General features: G+C 42.8%; 1 long non-coding RNA gene across 1 annotated transcript in view; it reads right to left on the bottom strand.

Annotated features, from left to right (window-relative positions):
• LOC145532072 (uncharacterized) overlaps window positions 1–24,076 on the bottom strand; it is a 318,302-nt gene that overhangs the window by 105,125 nt on the left and 189,101 nt on the right. The gene's annotated exons all lie outside the window — the stretch shown is intronic.

Here is a 24,076-nt window from a genome sequence, read left to right as displayed (position 1 = left end):
AAAATCAACAGCAAAATGATCTTGGGTTGGAAAAATGTGGTATAAATGACACGAAATGTGACAATAGGTAAAAAGTTTAATATGGACTGAATATTATATAATTACTCTGTAAAGGTGTTAAATTTCCTGATTTCAATCATTTGCTGCAATCATGTAAGAGAATGTCCTTATTAAGAAATACACATGATATCTTATGGGGCAGAGGGTTTTGAAGTCAGCAACTTACTTTCAAATGTTCAGCAGAATTATAATAATTCAAAGAGAGAGAGAAGAGAGAAGAATAAAGCATTGGAATACTCTTTTTTAAAAAATAAATAGTAAATATCATCATTTCCAGAAGTTTAAAAAAATTTTTATTCAGATTAGCAAGGATATAAAGAAATCTTCTAAGGAGAGGAAAATGTCCCCTCTCTTGATTGGGATGATGTATATATGGGTATATAGATATGTCACAGTCCACTGAATGTATACTTATCATGTGTATATTTGATTACAGAGGGCATCAGAGGATGAGATGGCTGGATGGCATCACTGATACAATGGACATGAACTTTGGCAGACTTCGGGAGATGGTGAGGGACAGGGAGGCCTGGCGTGCTGCAGTCCATGGGGTCACAAAGAGTCAGACATGACTGGGCAACTGAACAACTTACATTGCAATAAAACTGACTTAAAAATGCAGAACTTGAGCCTAATAAATAAAATAGGTTTTTAAAAAATGAATCATTCAGGGACTTCCCTGGTGGTCCAATGGTTAAGAATCTGCTTGCCAATACAGGGCCCACGGGTTCGATCCCTGGTTCAGGAAGATTGCACATGCCGAGGAGTAATTAAGCCACAGCTTAGTCAAACACAGTTACTGAGCCCATGGGCCACAACTAGAGAGTAGTCCCCACTTGCTGCAACTAGAGAATGCCCGTGCACAGCAACGAAGACTAAGCACAGCCAAAAATAAACAAATACACATTTTTTTTAATGTACCATTCATCTTCCAGTCCGGGGCAAGATGAAGAAACATAGCCCACTCTGTCTCTTCTTTGCCAAGAAGGCCTGGGACAGCATCAGAGGACTTGGAAAAGGACACTATCAGGCGGACTGGAAAGAAGAAGAGGAGGAGGAAGGAGAAAATGAAAGAAAAAATAGAACTCAAAGCAAGACTAATCTAGCAGTGAATTTCTTGGATTTTTTTTTTCCAGCCACTATCTGCAGCCTGGACCCAGTTCAGTTCAGTCGCTCAGTCGTGTCCGACTCTCTGCGACCCCATGAACTGCAGCACGCCAGGCCTCCCTGTCCATCACCAACACCCGGAGTCTACCCAAACCCATGTTCATCGAGTTGGTGATGCCATCCAACCATCTCATCCTCTGTCGTCCCCTTCTCCTCCCGCCCCCAATCCTACCCAGTATTAGGGTCTTTTCCAATGAGTCAACCCTTCGCATGAGGTGGCCAAAGTATTGGAGTTTCAGCTTCAACATCAGACCTTCCAATGAACACCTAGGATTGATCTCTTTTAGGATGGATTGACTGGATCTCCTTGCAGTCCAAGGGACTCTCAAGAGTCTTCTCCAACACCACAGTTCAAAAGCATCAATTCTGCGGTGCTCAGCTTTCTTCACCGTCCAACTCTCACATCCATATATGACCACTGGAAAAACCATAGCCTTGACTAGACGGACTTTTGTTGGCAAAGTAATGTCTCTGCTTTTAAATATGCTATCTAGGTTGGCCATAACCATCTTGCCAAGGAGTAAGCGTCTTTTAATTTCATGGCTGCAGTCACCATCAGCCGTGATTCTGGAGCCCAAAAAAATAAAGTCTGACACTGTTTCCACTGTTTCCCCATCTATTTCCCATGGAGTGATGGGACCACATGCCATGATCTTAGTTTTCTGAACGTTGAGCTTTAAGCCAACTTTTTCACTCTCCTCCTTCACCTTCATCAAGAGGCTCTTTAGTTCTTCTTCACTCTCTGCCATAAGAGTGGTGTCATCTGCATATCTGAGGTTATTGATATTTCTTCCGGCAATCTTGATTCAGCTTGTGTTTCTTCCAGCCCAGCGTTTCTCATGATGTACTCTGCATATAAGTTAAATAAGCAGGGTGACAATATACAGCCTTGACGGACTCCTTTTCCTATTTGGAACCAGTCTGTTGTTCCATGTCCAGCTCTAACTGTTGCTTCCTGACCTGCATACAGGTTTCTCAAGAAACAGGTCAGATGGTCTGGTATTCCCATCTCTTTCAGAATTTTCCACAGTTTATTGTGATCCACACAGTCAAAGGCTTTGGCATAGTCAATAAAGCAGAAATAGATGTTTTTCTGGAACTCTCTTGCTTTTTCAATAATCCAGCAGATATTGGCAATTTGATCTCTGGTTCCTCTGCCTTTTCTAAAACCAGCTTGAACATCTGGAAGTTCACGGTTCACGTATTGCTGAAGCCTGGCTTGGAGAATTTTGAGCATTACTTTACTAGCATGTGAGATGAGTGCAATTGTGCGGTAGTTTGAGCATTCTTTGGCATTGCCTTTCTTTGGGATTGGAACGAAAACTGACCTTTTCCAGTCTTGTGGCCACTGCTGAGTTTTCCAAATTTGCTGGCATATCGAGTGTAGCACTTTCACAGCATCACCTTTGAGGATTTGAAATAGCTCAACTGGAATTCCATCACCTCCACTAGCTTTGTTCGTAGTGATGCTTTCTGAGGCCCACTTGACTTCACATTCCAGGATGTCTGGCTCTAGGTGAGTGATCACACCATCATGATTATCTGGGTCATGAAGATCTTTTTTGTATAGTTCTTCTGTATATTCTTGCCACCTCTTCTTAATATCTTCTGCTTCTGTTAGGTTCCATACCATTTCTGTCCTTTATCGAGCCCATCTTTGCATGAAATGTTCCTTTGGTATCTCTCATTTTCTTGAAGAGATCTCTAGTCTTTCCCAATCTGTTGTTTTCCTCTATTTCTTTGCACTGATCGCTGAGGAAGGCTTTCTTATCTCTCCTTGCTATTCTTTGGAACTCTGCATTGAGATGGGAATATCTTTCCTTTTCTCCTTTGCTTTTCGCTTCTCTTCTCTTCCCAGCTATCTGTAAGGCCTCCTCAGACAGCCATTTTGCTTTTTTGCATTTCTTTTCCGTGGGGATTTTCTTGATCCCTGTCTCTTGTACAATGTCACGAACCTCTGTCCATAGTTCATCAGGCACTCTGTCTATCAGATCTAGTCCCTTAAATCTATTTCTCACTTCCGCTGTATACTCATAAGGGATTTGATCTAGGTCATACCTGAATGGTCTAGTGGTTTTCCCTACTTTCTTCAATTTAAGTCTGAATTTGGCAATAAGCAGTTCATGATCTGAGCCACAGTCTGCTCCTGGTCTTGTTTTTGCTGACTGTATAGAGCTTCTCCATCTTTGGCTGCAAAGAATATAATCAATCTGATTTCGGTGTTGACCATCTGGTGATGTCCACGTGTAGTCTTCTCTTGTGTTGTTGGAATAGGGTGTTTGCTATGACCAGTGCGTTCTCGTGGCAAAACTCGATTAGCCTTTGCCCTGCTTCATTCTGTACTCCAAGGCCAAACTTGCCTGTTACGCCAGGTGTTTCTTGACTTCCTACTTTTGCATTCCATTCCCCTATAATGAAAAGGACATCTTTTTTGGGTGTTAGTTCTAGAAGGTCTTGTAGGTCTTCATAGAACCGTTCAACTTCAGCTTCTTTGGAGTTACTGGTCGGGGCATAGACTTGGAAGCGAGGCGGCTGCGACGGCTCGGCGCAGAAGCGTGGCCGAGAGGAGCTAGGCCGGGCCGGGGGGCCGGGAGCCGGGGGCGGCGGCCGACAGGGGCTAGGCCGGGCCGGGAGCCAGGGGCGGCGGCCGACAGGGGCTAGGCCGGGCCGGGGGCCGGGGACGGCGGCCGACAGGGCCTAGGCCTGGCCGGGGGGCTGGGGCCGGTGGCGGCGGCGGCGGCGAGAGGAATTACCCAAGGCCCAAGGTAAGAGAAATCCAAGTAAGACGGTAAGTGTTGCAAGAGGGCATCAGAGGGCAGATACACTAAAACTAAAATTACAGAAAATTAGCTAATCTGATCACACGGACCACAGCCTTGTCTATCTCAATGAAACTAAGCCATGCCATGTGGGGCCACCCAAGACTGATGGGTCATGGTGGAGAGGTTTGAAAGATTGTGGTCCACTGGAGAAGGGCATGGCAAACCACTTCAGTATTCTTGCCTTGAGAACCCCATGAACAGTATGAAAAGACAAAAGGATAGGACACTGAAAGATAAACTCCCCAGGTCAGTAGGTGCCCAATATGCTAATGGAGATCAGTGGAGAAATAACTCCAGAAAGAATGATGGGATGGAGCCAAAGCAAAAACGATACCCAACTGTGGATATGATTGGTAGTAGACGCAAAGTCCAATGCTGTAAAGAGCAATATTGCATAGGAACCTGGAATGTTAGGTCCATGAATCAAGGCAAACTGGAAGTGGTCAAACAGGAGATGGCAAGAGTGAACGTCGACATTCTAGGAATCAGCGAACTAAGATGGACTGGAATGGGTGAATTTAACTCAGATGACCATTATATCTACTACTGTGGGCAAGAATCCCTTAGAAGAAATTGAGTAGCCATCATGGTCAACAAAAGAGTCCAAAATGCAGCCTGGACCCACAGGCATGCAAAAATCCCAAAGTAGTCACTGGGTGTAGACACTAAGAGCTCCAAGGGATTCCTCATTCTAATCTAAGAAGTGAGAAAGAGTGCACCTAGAAGGTCCCAGGAGAGAAGTAATTTCCCATTTTTATGCTCCTTCCCATCTCTTCTGCCCCAGCCACCAAGCCATCTGAAGACAGCAGTGGAAATGGTGGAGGCAGCTGCCATTGGACAAATACATAAAACTCTGACAGAGGGAAGAGCATCTCCATTGCTTTCTACTATCTTTCTCTTCCACCTCTTGGTCCCAGAGTCAGACACAGTCATGGGAAGTGCATAGAAGTGAGGAAAGTAACATTTCAGATAATCCAGAACAGGAAGAGGAGACAGGGGCTGTGGGATCCAGGAAGTGTTAGAGAATCCACAAAGAGGAGAATCCATAAGATCGTTTCCCTTGCTTAGTCCCACAAAGCCAGGCGGGTGTTAAAAGCCTCCGTTTTGTTTCCCAAGGGCAGTGCCCTGTGATCTTCAAGTTCGTGTGCTTTTTCCCAGCCCCGCAGTCTGGCAGGCTCTCTGCTTGCGCATGCTCACTGTCTGCAAAGGTTCCCGCGCACGGTCTATGGGCAGACACAGGGATCCGACCATGCGGAGGTGGGTCAGTTTAGAGGTCCATAGATAACATCCCTAGCAGCCAGTGGACAACCTCCTTGCTGGAGTCCAGGGAAGAACTTACTAGGATCTCCCTCCCTTTGATGCTCGCTGAGCCCTGGTTGCTAAGCTCCCTGCCTCTCTCCATCTCTCAATCCTGCAGCTCGCCTCACTATTTTGATGGGGAGAGACAGAAGCCAGCCTCTTGGGCAACCATCCCACATGACTGGGGAAGCCACGCCCTCACTCACACACTCTCGCTTTTCTCCGACTAAATAAAGGGGGTCTCTCTGACACTGAGCTGTGTCATCAGGGAGCAGAGGATGACATGGGTAAAGTGAAGCTGTTCTTATCCCTTCAATGTGTCTATTCTTGGGCTTTTTGCTCCAAGGATGTGCTGGAACCTTTCCACTGGACTCCCAATTCCCTACAAAAGTACCCTTGTCTGTGGGTGATTGTCAAAATCGATGTTCCATGGGAGGGGGGATGATGTAGGAAGCTCCTATCTCGCCATCTTGCAGATGTCACTCTTTTTCATCATATTTTCATTTACATTTGGGGTTTTCCATATTTAAAAGCTTTCTGAAAGAAATTCAAAGGGAGCCTTCAAGTTAAAATGGAGCTAAGAGGGCCTTCCCTGGTGGTCCAGTGGCTAAGTCTCCTTGCTCCCAATGCAGGGGGGCCCAGGTTCCATCCCTGGTCAAGGAACTAGATCCCACTTGCTGCAACTAAGTAAATAAATAAATACTTGCAAAATATTTATTTGGCATGCATAGCCAAGTAAATAAATAATTTTTTTTTTTTTTTTTTTTTTTTTTTTTTTTTTTATTTTTTATAAATTTATTTATTTTACTTGGGGGCTAATTACTTTACAATATTGTAATAGTTTTTGCCATACATTGACAAGAATCAGCCATGGGTTTACATGTGTTCCCCTTCCCGAACCCCCCACCCACCTCCCTCCCCCTCCCATCCCTCTGGATCATCCCACTGCCCCGGCCCCGAGCCCTTGTCACATGCATCGAACATGGAATGGTGCTCTGTTTCACATATGACAATACACATGTCTCAATGCCATTCTCCCAGAACGTCCCACCCTCACCTTCTCCCTCAGAGTCCATAAAATTGTTCCATGCATCTGTGTCTCTCATTCTGTCCCGCATATAGGGTTATCGTTACCATCTTTCAGATTCCATATATATGCATTAGTATACTGTATTGTTGTTTTTCTTTCTGGCTTACTTCACTCTGTATAATGGGCTCCAGTTTCATCCATCTCAGTAGAACCGGTTCAAATGTATTTTTTTTAATGGCTGAGTAATATTCCATTGTGTATATGTACCACAGCTTCCTTATCCATTCATCTGCTGATGGACATCTAGGTTGCTTCCATGTCCTGGCTATTGTAAACAGTGCTGCGATGAACATTGGGGTACACGCGTCTCTTTCAATTCTGGTTTCCTCGGTGTATATGCCTAGCAGTGGGATTGCTGGGTCATATGGCAGTTCTATTCCCAGTTTTTTAAGGAATCTCCACACTGTTCTCCATAGTGGCTGTACTAGTTTGCATTCCCACCAACAGTGTAAGAGGGTTCCCTTTTCTCCACACCCTCTCCAGCATTTATTGCTTGTAGACTTTTGGATAGCAGCCATTCTGACTGGTGTGAAATGATACCTCATTGTGGTTTTGATTTGCATTTCTCTAATAATGAGTGATGTTGAGCATCTTTTCATGTGTTTGTTAGCCATCTGTATGTCTTCTTTGGAGAAATGTCTGTTTAGTTCTTTGGCCCATTTTTTGATTGGGTCATTTATTTTTCGGGAATTCAGCTGCAGAAGTTGCTTGTATATTTTTGAGATTAATTGTTTGTCTGTTGCTTCATTTGCTATTATTTTCTCCCATTCTGAAGGCTGTCTTTTCACCTTGTTTATAGTTTCCTTTGTTGTGCAAAAGCTTTTAATTTTAATTAGGTCCCATTTGTTTATTTTTGCTTTTATTTCCAATATTCTGGGAGGTGGGTCATGGAGGATCCTGCTGTGATTTATGTCGGAGAGTGTTTTGCCTATGTTTTCCTCTAGGAGTTTTATTGTTTCTGGTCTTACGTTTAGATCTTTAATCCATTTTGAGTTTATTTTTGTGTACGGTGTTAGGAAGTGTTCTAGTTTCATTCTTTTACAAGTGGTTGACCAGTTTTCCCAGCACCACTTGTTAAAGAGGTTGTCTTTTCTCCATTGTATATTCTTGCCTCCTTTGTCGAAGATAAGGTGTCCATATGTGCGTGGGTTTATCTCTGGGCTTTCTATTTTGTTCCATTGATCTATATTTCTATCTTTGTGCCAGTACCATACTGTCTTGATGACTGTGGCTTTGTAGTAGAGTCTGAAGTCAGGCAGGTTGATTCCTCCAGTTCCATTCTTCTTCCTCAAGATTGCTTTGGCTATTCGAGGTTTCTTATATTTCCATACAAATTGTGAGATGATTTGTTCTAGTTCTGTGAAAAATACCATTGGTAGCTTGATAGGGATTGCATTGAATCTGTAGATTGCTTTGGGTAGAATACTCATTTTCACTATATTGATTCTTCCAATCCATGAACACGGTATATTTCTCCATCTGTTTGTGTCCTCTTTGATTTCTTTCATCAGTGTTTTATAGTTTTCTATATATAAGTCTTTTGTTTCTTTAGGTAGATATATTCCTAAGTATTTTATTCTTTTTGATGCAATGGTGAATGGTATTGTTTCCTTAATTTCTCTTTCTGTTTTCTCATTATTGGAGTATAGGAATGCAAGGGATTTCTGTGTGTTAATTTTATATCCTGCAACTTTACTATATTCATTGATCAACTCTAGTAATTTTCTAGTAGAGTCTTTAGGGTTTTCTATGTAGAGGATCATGTCATCTGCAAACAGTGAGAGTTTTACTTCTTCTTTTCCTATCTGTATTCCTTTTATTTCTTTTTCAGCTCTGATTGCTGTGGCCAAAACTTCCAAAACTATGTTGAATAGTAGTGGTGAAAGTGGGCATCCTTGCCTTGTTCCTGACTTTAGGGGAAATGCTTTCAATTTTTCACCATTGAGGATAATGTTTGCTGTGGGTTTGTCATATATAGCTTTTATTATGTTGAGATATGTTCCTTCTATTCCTGCTTTCTGGAGGGTTTTAATCATAAATGGATGCTGAATTTTGTCAAAGGCTTTTTCTGCATCTATTGAGATAACCATATGGTTTTTTTCTTTCAATTTGTTAATGTGGTGTATTACATTGATTGATTTGCGGATGTTAAAAAAACCTTGCATTCCTGGGATAAAGCCCACTTGGTCATGATGTATGATCTTTTTAATATGATGTTGGATTCTGTTTGCTAGAATTTTATTAAGGATTTTTGCATCTATGTTCATCAGTGATATTGGCCTGTAGTTTTCCTTTTTTGTGACATCTTTGTCTAGTTTTGGAATTAGGGTGATGGTGGCCTCATAGAATGAGTTTGGAAGTTTACCATCTTCTGCAATTTTCTGGAAGAGTTTGAGCAGGATAGGTGTTAGCTCTTCTCTAAATTTTTGGTAGAATTCCGCTGTGAAGCCGTCTGGTCCTGGGCTTTTGTTTGCTGGAAGATTTCTGATTACACTTTCGATTTCCGTGCTTGTGATGGGTCTGTTAAGATCTTCTATTTCTTCCTGGTTCAGTTTTGGAAAGTTATACTTTTCTAAGAATTTGTCCATTTCTTCCAAGTTGTCCATTTTATTGGCATATAGCTGTTGGTAGTAGTCTCTTATGATCCTTTGTATTTCTGTGGAATCTGTTGTGATCTCTCCATTTTCATTTCTAATTTTGTTGATCTGATTCTTCTCCCTTTGTTTCTTGATGAGTCTGGCTAATGGCTTATCAATTTTGTTTATCTTCTCGAAAAACCAGCTTTTAGTTTTGTTGATTTTTGCTATGGTCTCTTTTGTTTCTTTTGCATTTATTTCTGCCCTAATTTTTAAGATTTCTTTCCTTCTACTGACCCTGGGGTTTTTCATTTCTTCCTTCTCTAGTTGCTTTAGGTGTAGAGTTAGTTGATTTATTTGATTTTTTTCTTGTTTCTTGAGGTACGCCTGTATTGCTATGAACCTTCCCCTTAGTATTGCTTTTACAGTGTCCCATAGGTTTTGGGTTGTTGTGTTTTCATTTTCATTCGTTTCTATGCATAATTTTATTTCTTTTTTGATTTCTTCTGTGATTTGTTGGTTATTCAGAAGCGTGTTGTTTAGCCTCCATATGTTGGAACTTTTAATAGTTTTTTTCCTGTAATTGAGGTCTAATCTTACTGCATTGTGGTCAGAGAAGATGGCTGGGATGATTTCAATTTTTTTGAATTTACCAAGGCTAGATTTATGGCCCAGGATGTGATCTATCCTGGAGAAAGTTCCATGTGCACTTGAGAAAAAGGTAAAATTGATTGTTTTGGGGTGGAAACTCCTGTAAATATCAATTAAATCTAATTTGTCTATTGTATCATTTAAAGTTTGTGTTTCCTTGTTAATTTTCTGTTTAGTTGATCTATCCATATGCGTGAGTGGAGTATTAAAGTCTCCCACTATTATTGTGTTATTGTTAATTTCCCCTTTCATACTTGTTAGTATTTGCCTTATATATTGTGGTGCTCCTATGTTGGGTGCATATATATTTATGATTGTTACGTCTTCTTCTTGAATTGATCCTTTGATCTTTATGTAGTGTCCTTCTTTGTCCCTTTTCACATCCTTTATTTTAAAGTCTATTTTATCTGAAATGAGTATTGCGACTCCTGCTTTCTTTTGGTCTCCGTTTGCATGGAATATGTTTTTCCATCCTTTCACTTTCAGCCTGTGTGTGTCCCTAGTTTTGAGGTGGGTCTCTTGTAGACAGCATATATAGGGGTCTTGTTTTTGTATCCATTCAGCAACCCTTTGCCTTTTGGTTGGGGCATTCAACCCATTTACATTTAAGGTAATTATTGATAAGTATGATCCCGTTGCCATTTACTTTGTTGTTTTGAGTTCGTGTTGAAACATCCTTTCTGTGTTTCCTGTTTAGAGAAGATCCTTTAGCATTTGCTGGAGAGCTGATTTGGTGGTGCTGAATTCCCTCAGCTCTTGCTTGCCTGTAAAGCTTTTGAATTCTCCTTCATATCTGAATGAGATCCTTGCTGGGTACAGTAATCTGGGTTGTAGATTATTCTCTTTCATTACTTTAAGTATGTCCTGCCATTCCCTTCTAGCCTGAAGGGTTTCTATTGAAAGATCAGCTGTTATCCTTATGGGGATCCCCTTGTGTGTTATTTGTTGTTTTTCCCTTGCTGCTTTTAATATTTGTTCTTTGTGTTTGATCTTTGTTAATTTGATTACTATGTGTCTTGGGGTGTTTCGCCTTGGGTTTATCCTGTTTGGAACTCTCTGGGTTTCTTGGACTTCTGTGACTATTTCTTTCCTCAATTTAGGGAAATTCTCAACTATTATCTCCTCGAGTATTTTTTCATGGCCTTTCCTTTTATCTTCTTCTTCTGGGACTCCTATGATTCGAATGTTGGGGCGTTTCATATTGTCCCAGAGGTCCCGGAGGTTTTCCTCATTTCTTTTGATTCTTTTTTCTTTTTTCCTCTCTGCTTCGTTTATTTCCATCATTCTATCTTCTACCTCACTTATCCTATCTTCTGCCTCCGTTATTCTACTGTTGGTTCCCTCCAGAGTGTCTTTTATCTCCTTTATTTCATTATTCATTCTATATTGATTCCTTTTTATTTCTTCTAAGTCCTTGATAAACATTTCTTGCATCTTCTCAATCTTTGTCTCCAGGCTATTTATCTGTAACTCCATTTTGCTTTCAAGATTTTGGATCATTTTTATTATCCTTATTCTAAATTCTTTTTCGGATAGATTCCCTATCTCCTCCTCTTTTGTTTGGCTTTGTGGGCATTTCTCATTTTCCTTTACTTGCTGAGTATTTCTCTGCCTTTTCATCTTGTTTAGATTGCTGTGTTAGGCGTGGCCCTTCTGTATTCTGGTAGTATGAAGTTCCTCTTTGTTGTGGAGGTTCCTCACTGCGGTTGGGGTTGGACAGGTGGCTTGTCAAGGTTTCCTGGTTGGGGGAGCTTGTGTCGGTGTTCTGGTGGGTGGAGCTGGATTTCTGCTCTCTTGAGTGTAATGGAGTGACCAGTATTAATTTTTGAGATGTCTATGGATTTGGTGTGCCTCTGGGCAGCCTGTATATTGATGCTCAGGTCTATGTTCCCGCGTTGCTGGAGAATTTGCGTGGTATGTCTTGCTCTGGAACTTATTATCTCTTGGGTGGAGCTTGGTTTCAGTGAATTTATGGAAGCTATTGGATGGTCTCTTATTAATTAATGTTTCCCCTGGCTTTCAGTCTTATTCTTGCAGTAGCCTCAAGACTTCTCCTTCCATACAGCCTCAATAATAAAACTTTTAGGTTAATGGTGAAAAGATTCTCCACAGTGAGGGATACCCAGAAAGGTTCACTGAGTTACATGGAGAGATGAGGTGGGGGGGGTGGGTTGAAGTGACCAGGAGGGGAAGAGGGGAATTCAAATGTGGAGAGAGCAATCTAGCCAGTAAGCACTTCCCTCTGTGCTTTCCACAGTTTGGAACCCTCAGAGTGATTCACAGAGATACATAGAGAGGGGGGAGGAAGGTAACAGAGGTGAGCATGAGTAGAAAGGGAGGAATTAAGAGGGGAGAGAGAGATCTGGGCAGTATCCTGCTCCTGAAGTGTTCTCCGGTACCCAGAACACCCTCAGAGATTCACAGAATTGGGTTGAGAAGAGAAGGAGGAGGGTGGGAGATAGAGGTTCCCTGGGGGAGAAGAAAGAGCATCAATAGGGGGAGAGAGTGATCAGGCCAGTGATCACACTCCTGAGTAAAAATGGGTCCTAAAGATTGGGTTCTTAAATGTACAAAGTTGATATCAAATATGTAAAACACAGATTAAAAATCTAGAGTAGAGGTTAGACTCTTATAAAACTTACAATCTAAAAAAAAAAAAAAAAAGAAAAAAGGGAACAGTGTAAAAAGAAAAAAAAACAGTAAAACAGTAAAAAAAGAAACAGTAAAAAAATGTAGAACAGGAAAAAAACATTAAAAAAAAAAAAAAACACAAAAGGTATAAGATATATGTATGTAGTTTGCTTCAAAAATAGGGGTTTTTTTTTTTTTTTTTTTGCAAGTTAATAGTGGGTTATGAAAATGAAAGTTAAAGGTGCAATAGAGGACTTGAAGAAAAAGGAAAGAAGAGAAAAAAAAATTTTTTTTAATTAAAAAAAAAAATTAAAAAAAAATAATAATAGTAAAAAATATATATATCCCGGACTTTCTCTGGAGCTGTTGTGAGCAGTGTGGGATCTGCTCAGTTTTAGATAGATCCTTATTCCTGCTTATACTTTTCAAGATCTGTAGGTCCTTTTTAATGCAGTCGGTATTAGCTACAGGGATCTTAATCTGTTGGCCTGTCCCTTCCAAAGCACTTCCCTCTGTTTATTTGGCTTCTGTTTGGAGATCTCTTCAGTATCTAATTTCCGCCCTGCAACAAAGCGGTGGAGGTGATCTCTTTAGGTTCGCTTGTTCAATCGTGCTGTGGGGAGGAAGGAACACTGCAATTCTGGCGTGTGTGTGGTAAGCTCGCAGTGTCTCGGCCGCACTGGGTTCGCCCCCGCTCACGGCGTGTGTGCTTTCCCCGTCTACCCTGCTCAGGCTTCAGGTTACTCGGCCGGGGAGCGGGCCCTGAGCTGCGTGCACTTCCCAGGACTAAGCCGCTCAGGTTCAGGCTCCCGGTTACTCCACAAAGGCGCAGACTCGATTTTGCCCGCGGCTTGTGCCGTTCCCGGTCGGAGCTGCCCAGGCGGCCAGGAGTTTGGCGAGGGCGCTGTCCCCTGTTGGGGCGGTGCGGCTTATCACCTCCCTGGTCCCCGCCTCGGTTTACGGGCGCGCCCGGCTCCGGTGTGCTTTGTGTCGGTTCTGGGGAGCTGGTCTCTGGCTGCGACCCTCCCGGCTGCTGTCGACCCTCCGGGATCTCAGGCAGTCTTTGCTTAAAAACTGGGAGCCTGTTTGCAGTTTGGTAGGGGGTGCCCTCTCTGGAGCCGAGTTTGCCCCTTTCCGGCTCTGGCGGGCCCCGCCTGCCCGCTGTGTCCGGCGGGGGATGGCGCAGTCCGCAGCCGGCTAGCTCTCCTCTGGTATCGCTCAGTCCTTTGTTCTGTGAGCGGGCCGGCAGTGCCTTAGAGTTGGGCTTTTCGCGGGATAGTTCTCTCTCTCTCTCGCTGTCCCACAGTTTAGGTTACTATCTCACGTTAGCTCCCTCAGATTGCCCTCGGGGCACTCGGGCCCGGTCCTTACCCTAGGCAATGCCGCCCGCTCCTCTCCGTTCAGCCCCCACTTGCTGGTGGCGGATGATGCGAGCGTCTGGGGTTCTTTGCTGGGAGTTGCTTTAGGCACGTAATCTGTCGATTTTATTTATTTTTTCCTCCCAGTTACGTTGCCCTCCGAGATAAAAAATCCTCCCCCACACCCGCTGGTGAGAGGGTTTCCTGGTGCTTGGAAATTCCTCCTCTTTTACGACTCCCTCCCCGGGACGGGTCTCCGTCCCTAACTCTTTTGTCTCTCTTTTTATCTTTTATAATTTCTCCTACCTCTTTTGAAGATAATGCGCAGTTTTTGTGAAAGCCTGACGTCCTCAGCCAGCCTTCAGAAGTAGTTTTGTGAAGTTTGGTCAGCGTTCAGATGTTCTTTCGATAAATTTGTGGAGGAGAGAGTGGTCTCCTCGTCCTATTCCTCCGCCATCTTCTGGAGAAGACCATAATTTTTTTTTTTTAAATGGACCTAGGAGTCCACAGGTACACAAGTATACTCTTGTGTTTCTCTCTCAGTGGTGCTATCTAGGCTAATGTCAACTAACCCACAGCCCTTTGAAGTACACCATATTTAAATAGTTACCAAAAAGGTCTTCACAACCTATTTTGCTCGAAACATGAAACCCTGATCCAGAGAGACTGGTCCTGTTCTGCTAACCCCCTCAGTGACAACCAATTCATATTTTTTAAACACCCCCACGCTGAGGATTTTACATCAAGTTCTTCACGGAGAGCAAGGAGCAGTCATCAAAACACATGACAGTCAGAGTTCATCGTCCTGTCATTTTGGGAGATGGGGGTGGTTTTCCCCTTTGTTGTGCCTGCCAAGGGGGAGAGGAGGACCTGTGGCCATGATCTTGTTCAGTCGCTCAGTTGTGTCTGATTCTTTGTGGCCCCATGGACTGCAGCACACCAGGCATCTCTGTCCTTCACCATCTCCCCAGAATTTGCTCAAATTCATGTCCATGATCTACAGGTGAATAATTTGACTCCTCCTATGGAGTCACAGGTCAAGTGATGGCCGAGGTGAAGGGGTAGGATCTATTCACAGGGAACAGGGTTTTGCCAGGCCAAATCAGTGGTTTGAAAAACAGTGGAACCAGTTCAGCTTAGATATCTCCTTGGCCCTAGGAGAACCCTCTTAAGAAATGAAATCCATTTGCTACCCTGCTCCACTTCAATTAAATCCCATCGCACTAAAATATCTCAAAAGTCCACGTCAGAGGCGATCGCTGAGAGTCTCTGGAGTCTGCTGATTTTCCTCGGTGCTCATTTTAAGCATCTCTTTTATTAGCATCAGGCAGAGTGTCCTGTTGTGGTTGCTGAGACTGACACCCCCAGGGGGAACTGGGCATGTTTTTCCTGATACTGCCCAATAATTCTTACTCTTGCACTTACGGTAGCTTTCTTCTTCAATTAGCAATGTAAATGTGATTGCCTGGGCTTGGTAATGAACTTTTCATGGAAACGTGGGAAGGCCACCATCCCCTGGGGGGCAAATCTGTCTGCTTGAGTCCAGCTGGAGGGGGAGGGCGTGGACTAGAACAATGTCAGAGGGTGATTAATACCAGCTTCAGAGAGGACTGTCAAGCAAGTGAAAGTGAAAGTGTTAGTCACTCAGCTGTGCCCGGCTCTCTGCAACCCCATAGACTGTAGCCCACCAGGCTCCTCTGTCCTTGGAATTCTCCAGGCAAGAATACTGGAGTGGGGTGCCGTTCCCTTCTCCAGGGGATAGTCCCAACCCAGGGATCAAACCTGGGTCTCTCACACTGCAGGCAGATTCTTTACCGTCTGAGCCACCAGAGAAGCCTAAGGAATCTTATTAAATGAGTAGACTACTGCACCACTGTTCTATGTCTCAGAGTTCTGTTTACCCGCATGGAGAGCTCAGTCCAACACTGACTGGAAATTATTTTTGCCTTCTCCTATCCTCCCAACCTTCCCTCTGGAGTCAGAAGGGCAAGGAATAACTTGACTTCTTCTAAGAAAGACCTGCTTACACATACACAAAGTCCTAAGCTGGCGACTGAAGAAACACATTTTAACACTGACAATTTGGGAAACTATGCTTGTGGTGGGGTAGAGAGTGTACGGGAAATTTCCATACCTCCTGCTCATTTGCTGTGAACCTAAAATTGCTCTAAACAACACAGTCTATTAAAAAAAAAAAAAAAAAGGAAAAAGCATCGTTTAGAGAAAAGGTTGCCAATGATGCAGGGGAAGCAGAACCAGACTGCTTCTCACTGTTGTTTTCTTTGCTTATGTGTTCTCTTTTGTTTTGGTTGTGTCGTCATGGCCAGGACTGTGTCACCACAGCAGGAGCCTCCTGTGACAACACACCCACTGCTCTAACAAAGTGACTTGCCTACCTGATCTCTCCGCTCTCGACTTTACCTCTCCTTTCACTTACTTTATTCCAGCTCTAGATCTTAGCACATGCTGTTCCACCTGCCTGGAACACTATTCCTTCCTTCCATCTGGTTAATTCCCAGGGATCCTTCATGTCTCTGCATAGAAACACCATCTGCACAGAGGGCTCCCTGGCCCTTTAGTGTGATTTGGTCTCCTTGCTATATGTTCTCTTAACTCCAGACACTTTCCCTTCCTGGAGTGTGGCATGATGATAATCACATAGTCAGGCATGTGAGTTTTTTCCAACCTTCTCTTCCATTATTAGCTTGTGAGCTATTTACAGGGCTTTTCTGGTGACTCAGCAGGCAATACAGGAGATGCAAATTTGATCCTTGGATTTGAAAGATCCACTGGAGAAGGAAATGGCAACCCACTCCCAGTATTCTTGCCTGGGAAATCCCATGGACGGAGGAGCCTGGCAGGCTACAGTCCATAGGGTCGCAAAAGAGTCAGACGTTGAGTTAGCGACTAAACAACAGCAACAAAAGCTACTTACGAATGGAAGCCACATCTGTCTTGTTCAGTGACTAGCACATCATGTTTATTATTATAAATTATAAATTACTGCCGAATGAATTTGATGGAAATAGGCAAGGAGATAAAGGCATAGAGAGACAGACATAGAAGAAAAGGCATTTCAGCATGATGATACATGATGAGAAGGGTTTCAAACAAGCAGTGAGCCTGATGATTTAAATACAGTAAGTCGCCTACATATGAATGAGTTCCATTCTGAGTATGTGTTTGTAAGTCCAATTTGTTCGAAAGTCCAATAAAGTTAGCCTACATATCCAACTAACACATTCAGCTATCTATTAGTACTGTACTGATATGGGTTTATAATACTTTTCCCACAAATAATACATAAACAAACAAACACAAAATTAAAGAAAACATTTTTAATCTTACAGTACAGTATCATGAAAAGTACAGTAGTACTAGCTGATTTTCCACTGCTGATTTTCCACTTGCTTCTGGACATCCTGGGCTTGAAATAAAGATACTGTACTCTGTACTCTATACAGTACTGTTTACACAACCCTAGGACACAAAAGCACAACCACTTGTAGAGGATGCACGCATTTGTCGGTGGACACCAGACACGTGAACTAGCTTACATGATTGGACATGTGGACGCAAGTTTGCATCTTTGAAAGTTCACAACTTGAAGGTTCTTCTGTAACAGATTTATTGTAATAGGATTATTACAGATTCTCCCACCTTTTGCTCCCTCTCACTACTACTAAAAACATAAGAATTTTTTCACATTGATCTCCTTGGGTTCCTACAGTCCACTGGATTGGTTGACCAGCCATTGATCTCCCATCATCTTATTGACAAGATGACTGAGGTTCAGCAAGTTTCCATGACCTGCTCAAGGTCATTCAGTCGATAAAAGGCAGCACCCACATTTGAATCCAGAGGGTGGGGGACATCTACTGCCACAGCACAAATGCCCCCTTCTCCTGGCCCAGTCTCCTCCATCCTATCCCCAGAAGAAAGAGCTCAGTAACTGTTCTTTATCACTTCCCCACCCACTCCTTCAGAGGAGAGATTTTTGCCACTGAAGAAGCTGTTAAAATTAGGAGGAACAACATGATTTGCAGGTGCTGTAAATAAAGATGAGACTGCTCTGGTCCCAAAGGCGATTTGACTTTAATTGCAGCCAGAACAGATCAGTGACTGAGAGGTGACTCAGACATGATGCTAGGGTGCAGGGAGAGAATGATGAAGTTTAATAAAGTTTCTTTTTCCTTTCTTCTCTGCAAATAATGTTATTAAAAGCTGGTTTGCACCACTGACCTAAAGTGATAGTACTTTGAAGTGCAAAGGGGCTTTCACACCATGGCACTCAAACTGGCCATCAAAAAAATAAAAAATGCAGACATTTACAAGATCAGCCACCACACACTTGAGCCTACACTGAGTCACCTGCAGCTGCGATGTTTCCAAGAACACAAGAGACAGAAGCCAACATATCATTCAAGTGAAACACTTTTAACAATATCTTCTCTGTGCCGGGGGCTTCCCAGGTGGCTCAGTGGTAAAGAATCCACCTGCAATGCAGAAGATATGACTTCGACCCCTGGTTCAGGAAGATGCCCTGGAGAAGGGAATGGCAACACCTTCCCTTCTGGTATTCTTCCCTGGGATATCCCATGGACAGAGGAACCTGGAGGGCTATAGTCCATGGGGTCGCAAAAGAGTTGGACATGACTTAGTTACTAAACAGCAACAACATGTATATACACATATGTATATATGGATATACACACAGAAAATAAAGGCAAGTCCAAAGAAGTCCAACATCAAGGACTTCTGTCCTCAGAATTCGTGGCTTGTCTTGTATTCTCTTCAGTCCCCAGCAGGCTTGGTCAAAGATTCCACTTCAACCTCAGATGCCCTCATCCGCTGCAGCCCTCACTACACTTTTCTCCTAAACTAATGGGCCTGCAGGGTTTGCTGACCCTCTACCTGACCCTCGCAATGAGCTCCTTATGAGGTTTCAGGGTTCAAGGCAATGAAGAAACAGAGTCAACGCTAGAAGCTACACCCACTGTCAATAACCTCTGGGAGCTCCTCACATCAGACCAGCAAAGCCATCTCTACTGAGCACTTACTCTCTGCCTGATACTCTGCTAGAAAGTTATCTGTTTTATAGATGAATGAATTGAGGCCCAGCAAGGTTCAGTCCTTGCCCCAGGTAACACAGCAATTTAGGGTCAGAGCTGAGACTCAGTCATGTCTGATTCCAAAGGCTCGAAACCTTTGCTAATTCAAGTGTGGTCCATGTGCCAGCAGCATCCTCATCACCTGGGAACCTATAAGAAATGCAGAATCTCAGGTCCATTCAGACTCATTGAATCAGAATCTGAATTTTCATAGGATCCTCAGGTAACCAAATAGAAACCCAGTTTACAATTTAAGAAACACTAGTCTCAACTGAGCTGAACACTGAAATCATTTGGAGAGCTTTAAAAAAATCTTGATGTTCAAATTGGCCCTGAGACCCATCAAACCAGATGCTCTGGGGGTAGAATCCAGACAACAGTCATTCTTAAAGCATCCCAAGTGATTCTAATGCAAAAACTTGCTCTAAACTAATCTTTCAAAAATTCCTTTATAAAGCAATCACACATCAGTCCCACAGTTATGAAAATCACCAGGCACTTAGGGACCTGCACTTTAACAAAAGTCCTGGCTCGATTTTAGCATTTTGCAAGTTTGAGAAGCACTGGCCTAAAGACTAGGATAAATGACAGCTCAATATGTATAGGCTGAATTTTTTAAATATATTTTATTGTAAAGTAAGGGGGCGGCAGAGGATGAGATGGTTAGATAGCATCATCAAGTCAGTAGAAATGACTCTGAGCAAACTCTGGGAAGTACTGAAGGACAGGGAAGGCTGGCGTGCCATGGGGTTGCAAAGAGTCAGACATAACTTAGCAACTGAACCACAACAATAACCTGTATACAGAAAATTGCACAAAGGCTCAGCTTAGCAAATACTTATAAAGTGAGTATCTTTGTCACAACCAACACCCAGGTGAAGAACTAGAATCAGAATAACAACCCCAAAGCACCCCTGGGTCCCATTCCTATATCAATGCCTCTTCCTCCCCTCTATAGTAACTTTCAACCACTATCTTAACTTCTATGGCGATCATTTATTTCCTTGTCTTTATATCTTTTTTCCTTTGTATGTAGACCTAAACAATATATTCACTTTCCTCTGTGTTCGATTCTATATGAATGGGCTCATAGCATATGTTCTCTCTTGTGTATTGTTTCACTATTCTTGTAAAGAATCATGTATGCCAGAGTCATTTGTTTTCTTTTCTGTAGAATATTCTAATGTATAAATACACGAAGTTATAAAAACATACCATTATGTTGATGGCTATTTAATCTTGTTCATATCTGGGCTGTTACACACAATGCTGTTCTGAGCTTTCTGCAAGCACAAATGCAGGCAACTCTCCAGGGTAAATACTGAAGACTTCACTTGCTGGGTTATTGAATCTGTGTATTACCAGTTTTGTTGGATCATGCCAAATGCTTCCACCAAAAGTGTTAAAAAGCTCCAGTGGCCCCAAATGTCTGTCCATCTGATGACACTCCCTCTTGTCCACTTCCTCACAGCAATGCTCAGATGACAAAAGAGCAATTAGGTGGCAGATTTGTCTGTCTTGACATCAAAACCCCTGTTTCCTCCCCAGCCCTGCAAGGAAAAGATGAATGCTGAGCAGTGGAAATTACAGGAGTTATTTAATGGTGAACCTGCTCCAGGTTAAGCTGGATGGCAATCATTCCCTCTAGGTTTCCAATGACGACTCTGTAAATGGAGAACATTTATCACAGGCAGAGGCATGTGGAATGACAAGGCGTTTGTGCTATAATGATTTTCCTTCCTGTTTATCACAAAGAAGATGATCAATCCAGGCAGGTGCACTGGAGGGGGGCCTCTGGCAGAGCGTTTGCCAACAAAGAGAGCAGATCAGACCAGCTGCACACAGGTCTGGCCAGTGACTGGCTCCCCCATCATGCAGGCCTGGTTATCTGCTCACATCCTAGTCTCAAACACAGAAAAGAAAAACCAACCTCCATTTTGCCTCATTCATTCATTCATTCATTCTTTCAACCTGGGGCTCTTGAGAGCCCACCAAGTACGAGAGATTCAACACTGAACAGGCAGACATGGTCCTGCTTTCCAAGACATTCCATTCTACTAAGAAAATAAGTGAAGCCACAGGGCACCTAAGGACCAGTGTTTATTGAGCACCTAAATTGTGCCAGGTGCTCCAGATTCAGAGACCAGCATATGGTCACTGTCTACAAGAAGCTTACCATAGACATTCCATTCTACTAAGAAAATAAGTGAAGCCACAGGGCACCTAAGGACCAGTGTTTATTGAGCACCTAAATTGTGCCAGGTGCTCCAGATTCAGAGACCAGCATATGGTCACTGTCTACAAGAAGCTTACCATCTAACTGACTTCTCTGCACAATGCCTGGGATCTAAGTACAAAGTATCAAACAGAAACATCAAAATCAGATTCCAAACTCAGATATGCTACTCCATTCACAAGGATCAATATCTAATTCTCTCTAGCAGGGGAGCAGAGGCTGAGAGGATGGGACACAGTACCACAAGTTTTGATGGTAAATTTGGGAGAGAATATTGGAAACAGGGGCATACGAGAAGTTTTCAAGCAGTAAAGCTTAATCAGCCAAGAAAAGTTGTCCTGCTTGATTCCCAGTAGAGACAAAGCAAATGAAGATGCTATACATTCTTGAACTTCTATCCAAGATAATCAAAACAATACAAAACATTCATTAAACCTATTCACACATGTTGCCTCATTTAATCCCCACAACGACTCAGACAGGGAGGCGTTAGGACCACGATTTCACAAATAAGGAAACCCAGGCCATGAATGGTTACTTTTCCAATGTTGCACAGCCAGTAATTTGCAAAAATCACAATTTGAACTCAGTTCTACTTGTCTCTAAAATCCTCTTAGCACTTTCTCAAATATCTCTGGCTGAATGATGCATAATGTGGAAGTTTGTTTGAACATCCCTTTGACCATTTCCCCAAAGACTAAAGCTGTCCTCACTCTGGTCTTGCTTGGCTAACCTCCACCTGGTTCACCAAAAACTTCACCTCCAATGACCCTGACATGCCACGTTCTTTGTGTGATCTGGATGATCTGGACTCCAAGGATGAAGGATATATGCCCTTGCACACTCATATGTCAGTGTCTGGGTGTGCTGGCAGGGGGTCAGCATGAAGCTGGGTATGGGACCCCCAGGAGGGGATCAACTTAGGACAGCCCCTAAGTTCCTCCCATATTATTTTCTTAACATTTTTTTCTTTCAGATAATTCACTGTTTAGATGTAAACAATTTAGGAACAGATTAAATCACTACCATAAATACTACTAGTACCACTTGCCATCCATTCTACTAACAGTAAAAATTAAAAAAACAGTGAAGACAAAACAATATTGAATTATTTCTAGCTACTGTTGCCTTCTAAACACAAAGAGCCTGTGTCTTGTTCTCACTTTATTAAAAAGGAAGATTAGCAAGTGTTGGAGAGGTGTTAAATCAGACTAACACCATGCTGAGGTTCTTGATTTGACATGATTGGGATTAAAGGAAACTGGAATAGAAATAAAGTTTCACTGTGTGATTCAGTATTTCTTAATGCTGCTTCTGCTTAATAGAGTAAAATATATGTCAAGTAGCACCACATTGCGGGCTTCCCAGGTAACTCAGCTGATAAAGAATCCACCTGCAATTCAGGAGACCCCGGTTCGATTCCTGGTCAGGAAGATCTACTGGAGAAGGAATAGGCTACCCACTCCAGTATTCTTGGGCTTCCCTGCTGGCTCAGCTGGTAAAGAATCCGCCTAAAATGAGGGAGACCTGGGTTTGATCCCTAGGTTGGGAGATCCCCTGGAGAAGGGAATGGCTACTCACTCCAGTATTCTGGCCTGGAGAATTCCATGGACTGTAGAGTTCATGGGGTCGCAAAGAGTTGGACACGACTGAGCGACTTTCACTCACTCACTCAGCACTACATTGCACATCTTGGAAAATGCTGCCTTACAGTAGATAGATAAGAAGAGAATATGGAGATGCTAATAATCATAATAACAGTTACCATATATTAGAGTATTTTCTACTATATACTGCTGCTGCTGCTGCTAAGTCGCTTCAGTTGTGTCTGACTCTGTGCGACCCCATAGACGGCAGCCCATCAGGCTCCCCCATCCCTTACTACATGTATGCATATAATACATATGTTCGAGTGTTGCCAACAAAGGTCCGTATAGTCAGAGGTATGGTTTTTCCAGTAATTATATACAGATGTGAGAGTTGGACCATAAAGAAGGCTGAGTGCCAAAGAACTGATGCTTTCAAACTGTGTTGCTGGAGAAGACTCTTGGGAGTCCCTTGGACAGCAAGGAGAACAAACCAGTCAATCCCAAAAGAGATCAATCCTGGATATTCATTGAAAGGGCTAATGCTGAAGCTGAAGTTCCACTACTTTGGCCACCTTATGGGAAGAACTGACTCACTGGAAAGACCCTGATTCTGGGAAAGATTGAAGGCAGGAGGAGAAGTGGACAACAGAGGATGAAATGGTTGGATGGCATAACTGACTGGATGGACATGAGATTGAGCAAGCTCCAGGAGTTGGTGATATATGTATATGTATGTATATATATAATGTATATGTATATACATAATGTCTATATAATGTATATTTAACTGAATACCATACTTTGCTGTACAGTAGAAATTAATGCAACATTATAAATCAACTATACTATATAGTTTCAACTATAAAATAATTTATAAAATAATCAACTATAAAATAATTTTTTCTATAAAAACAAAAGAAAAAAAATACCCTCAACTAATCTCTGGTGCGGAAAAGGCAATGGCATCCCACTCCAGTACTCTTGCCTGGAAAATCCCATGGATGGAGGAGCCTGGTAGGCTATAGTCCATGGGGTCGCTAAGAGTCGGATACGACTGAGCGACTTCACTTTCACTTTTCCCTTTCATGCACTGGAGAAGGAAATGGCAACCCACTCCAGTATTCTTGCCTGGAGAATCCCAGGGACGGCGGAGCCTGGTGGGCTGCCGTCTATGGGGTCGCACAGAGTCGGACACGACTGAAGCAACTTAGCAGCAGCAGCAGCAGCAATCTCTGGTGATTGAAGTCACCATAGATTAGGTCACTAGGACTTACCTCTATTAGGTCACTTACCTCTGGGAAGTTACCTCTAAAGTTGGTAGGAGTTACCTCTGAGGAGGGCAATTGACAGGAAAGGGGTGCAGAGGAAGTTTCTGGAGTGAAGGAAATAAACTCTATCTTGATCTGAAGATACAGATTATATGTACTAATACAAGATGCTCAGACATTTATGTGTATATATATATATACATATATACAAAACTTAA

The sequence above is a fragment of the Giraffa tippelskirchi genome, chromosome 13 (assembly GCF_054371585.1).
Source record: "Giraffa tippelskirchi isolate mGirTip1 chromosome 13, T2T-mGirTip1v1.2.pri, whole genome shotgun sequence".
Lineage (NCBI taxonomy): Eukaryota > Metazoa > Chordata > Mammalia > Artiodactyla > Giraffidae > Giraffa > Giraffa tippelskirchi.
Note: the sequence above shows the minus strand (reverse complement) of the source record. Positions and strands in the feature narration are given on the sequence as shown.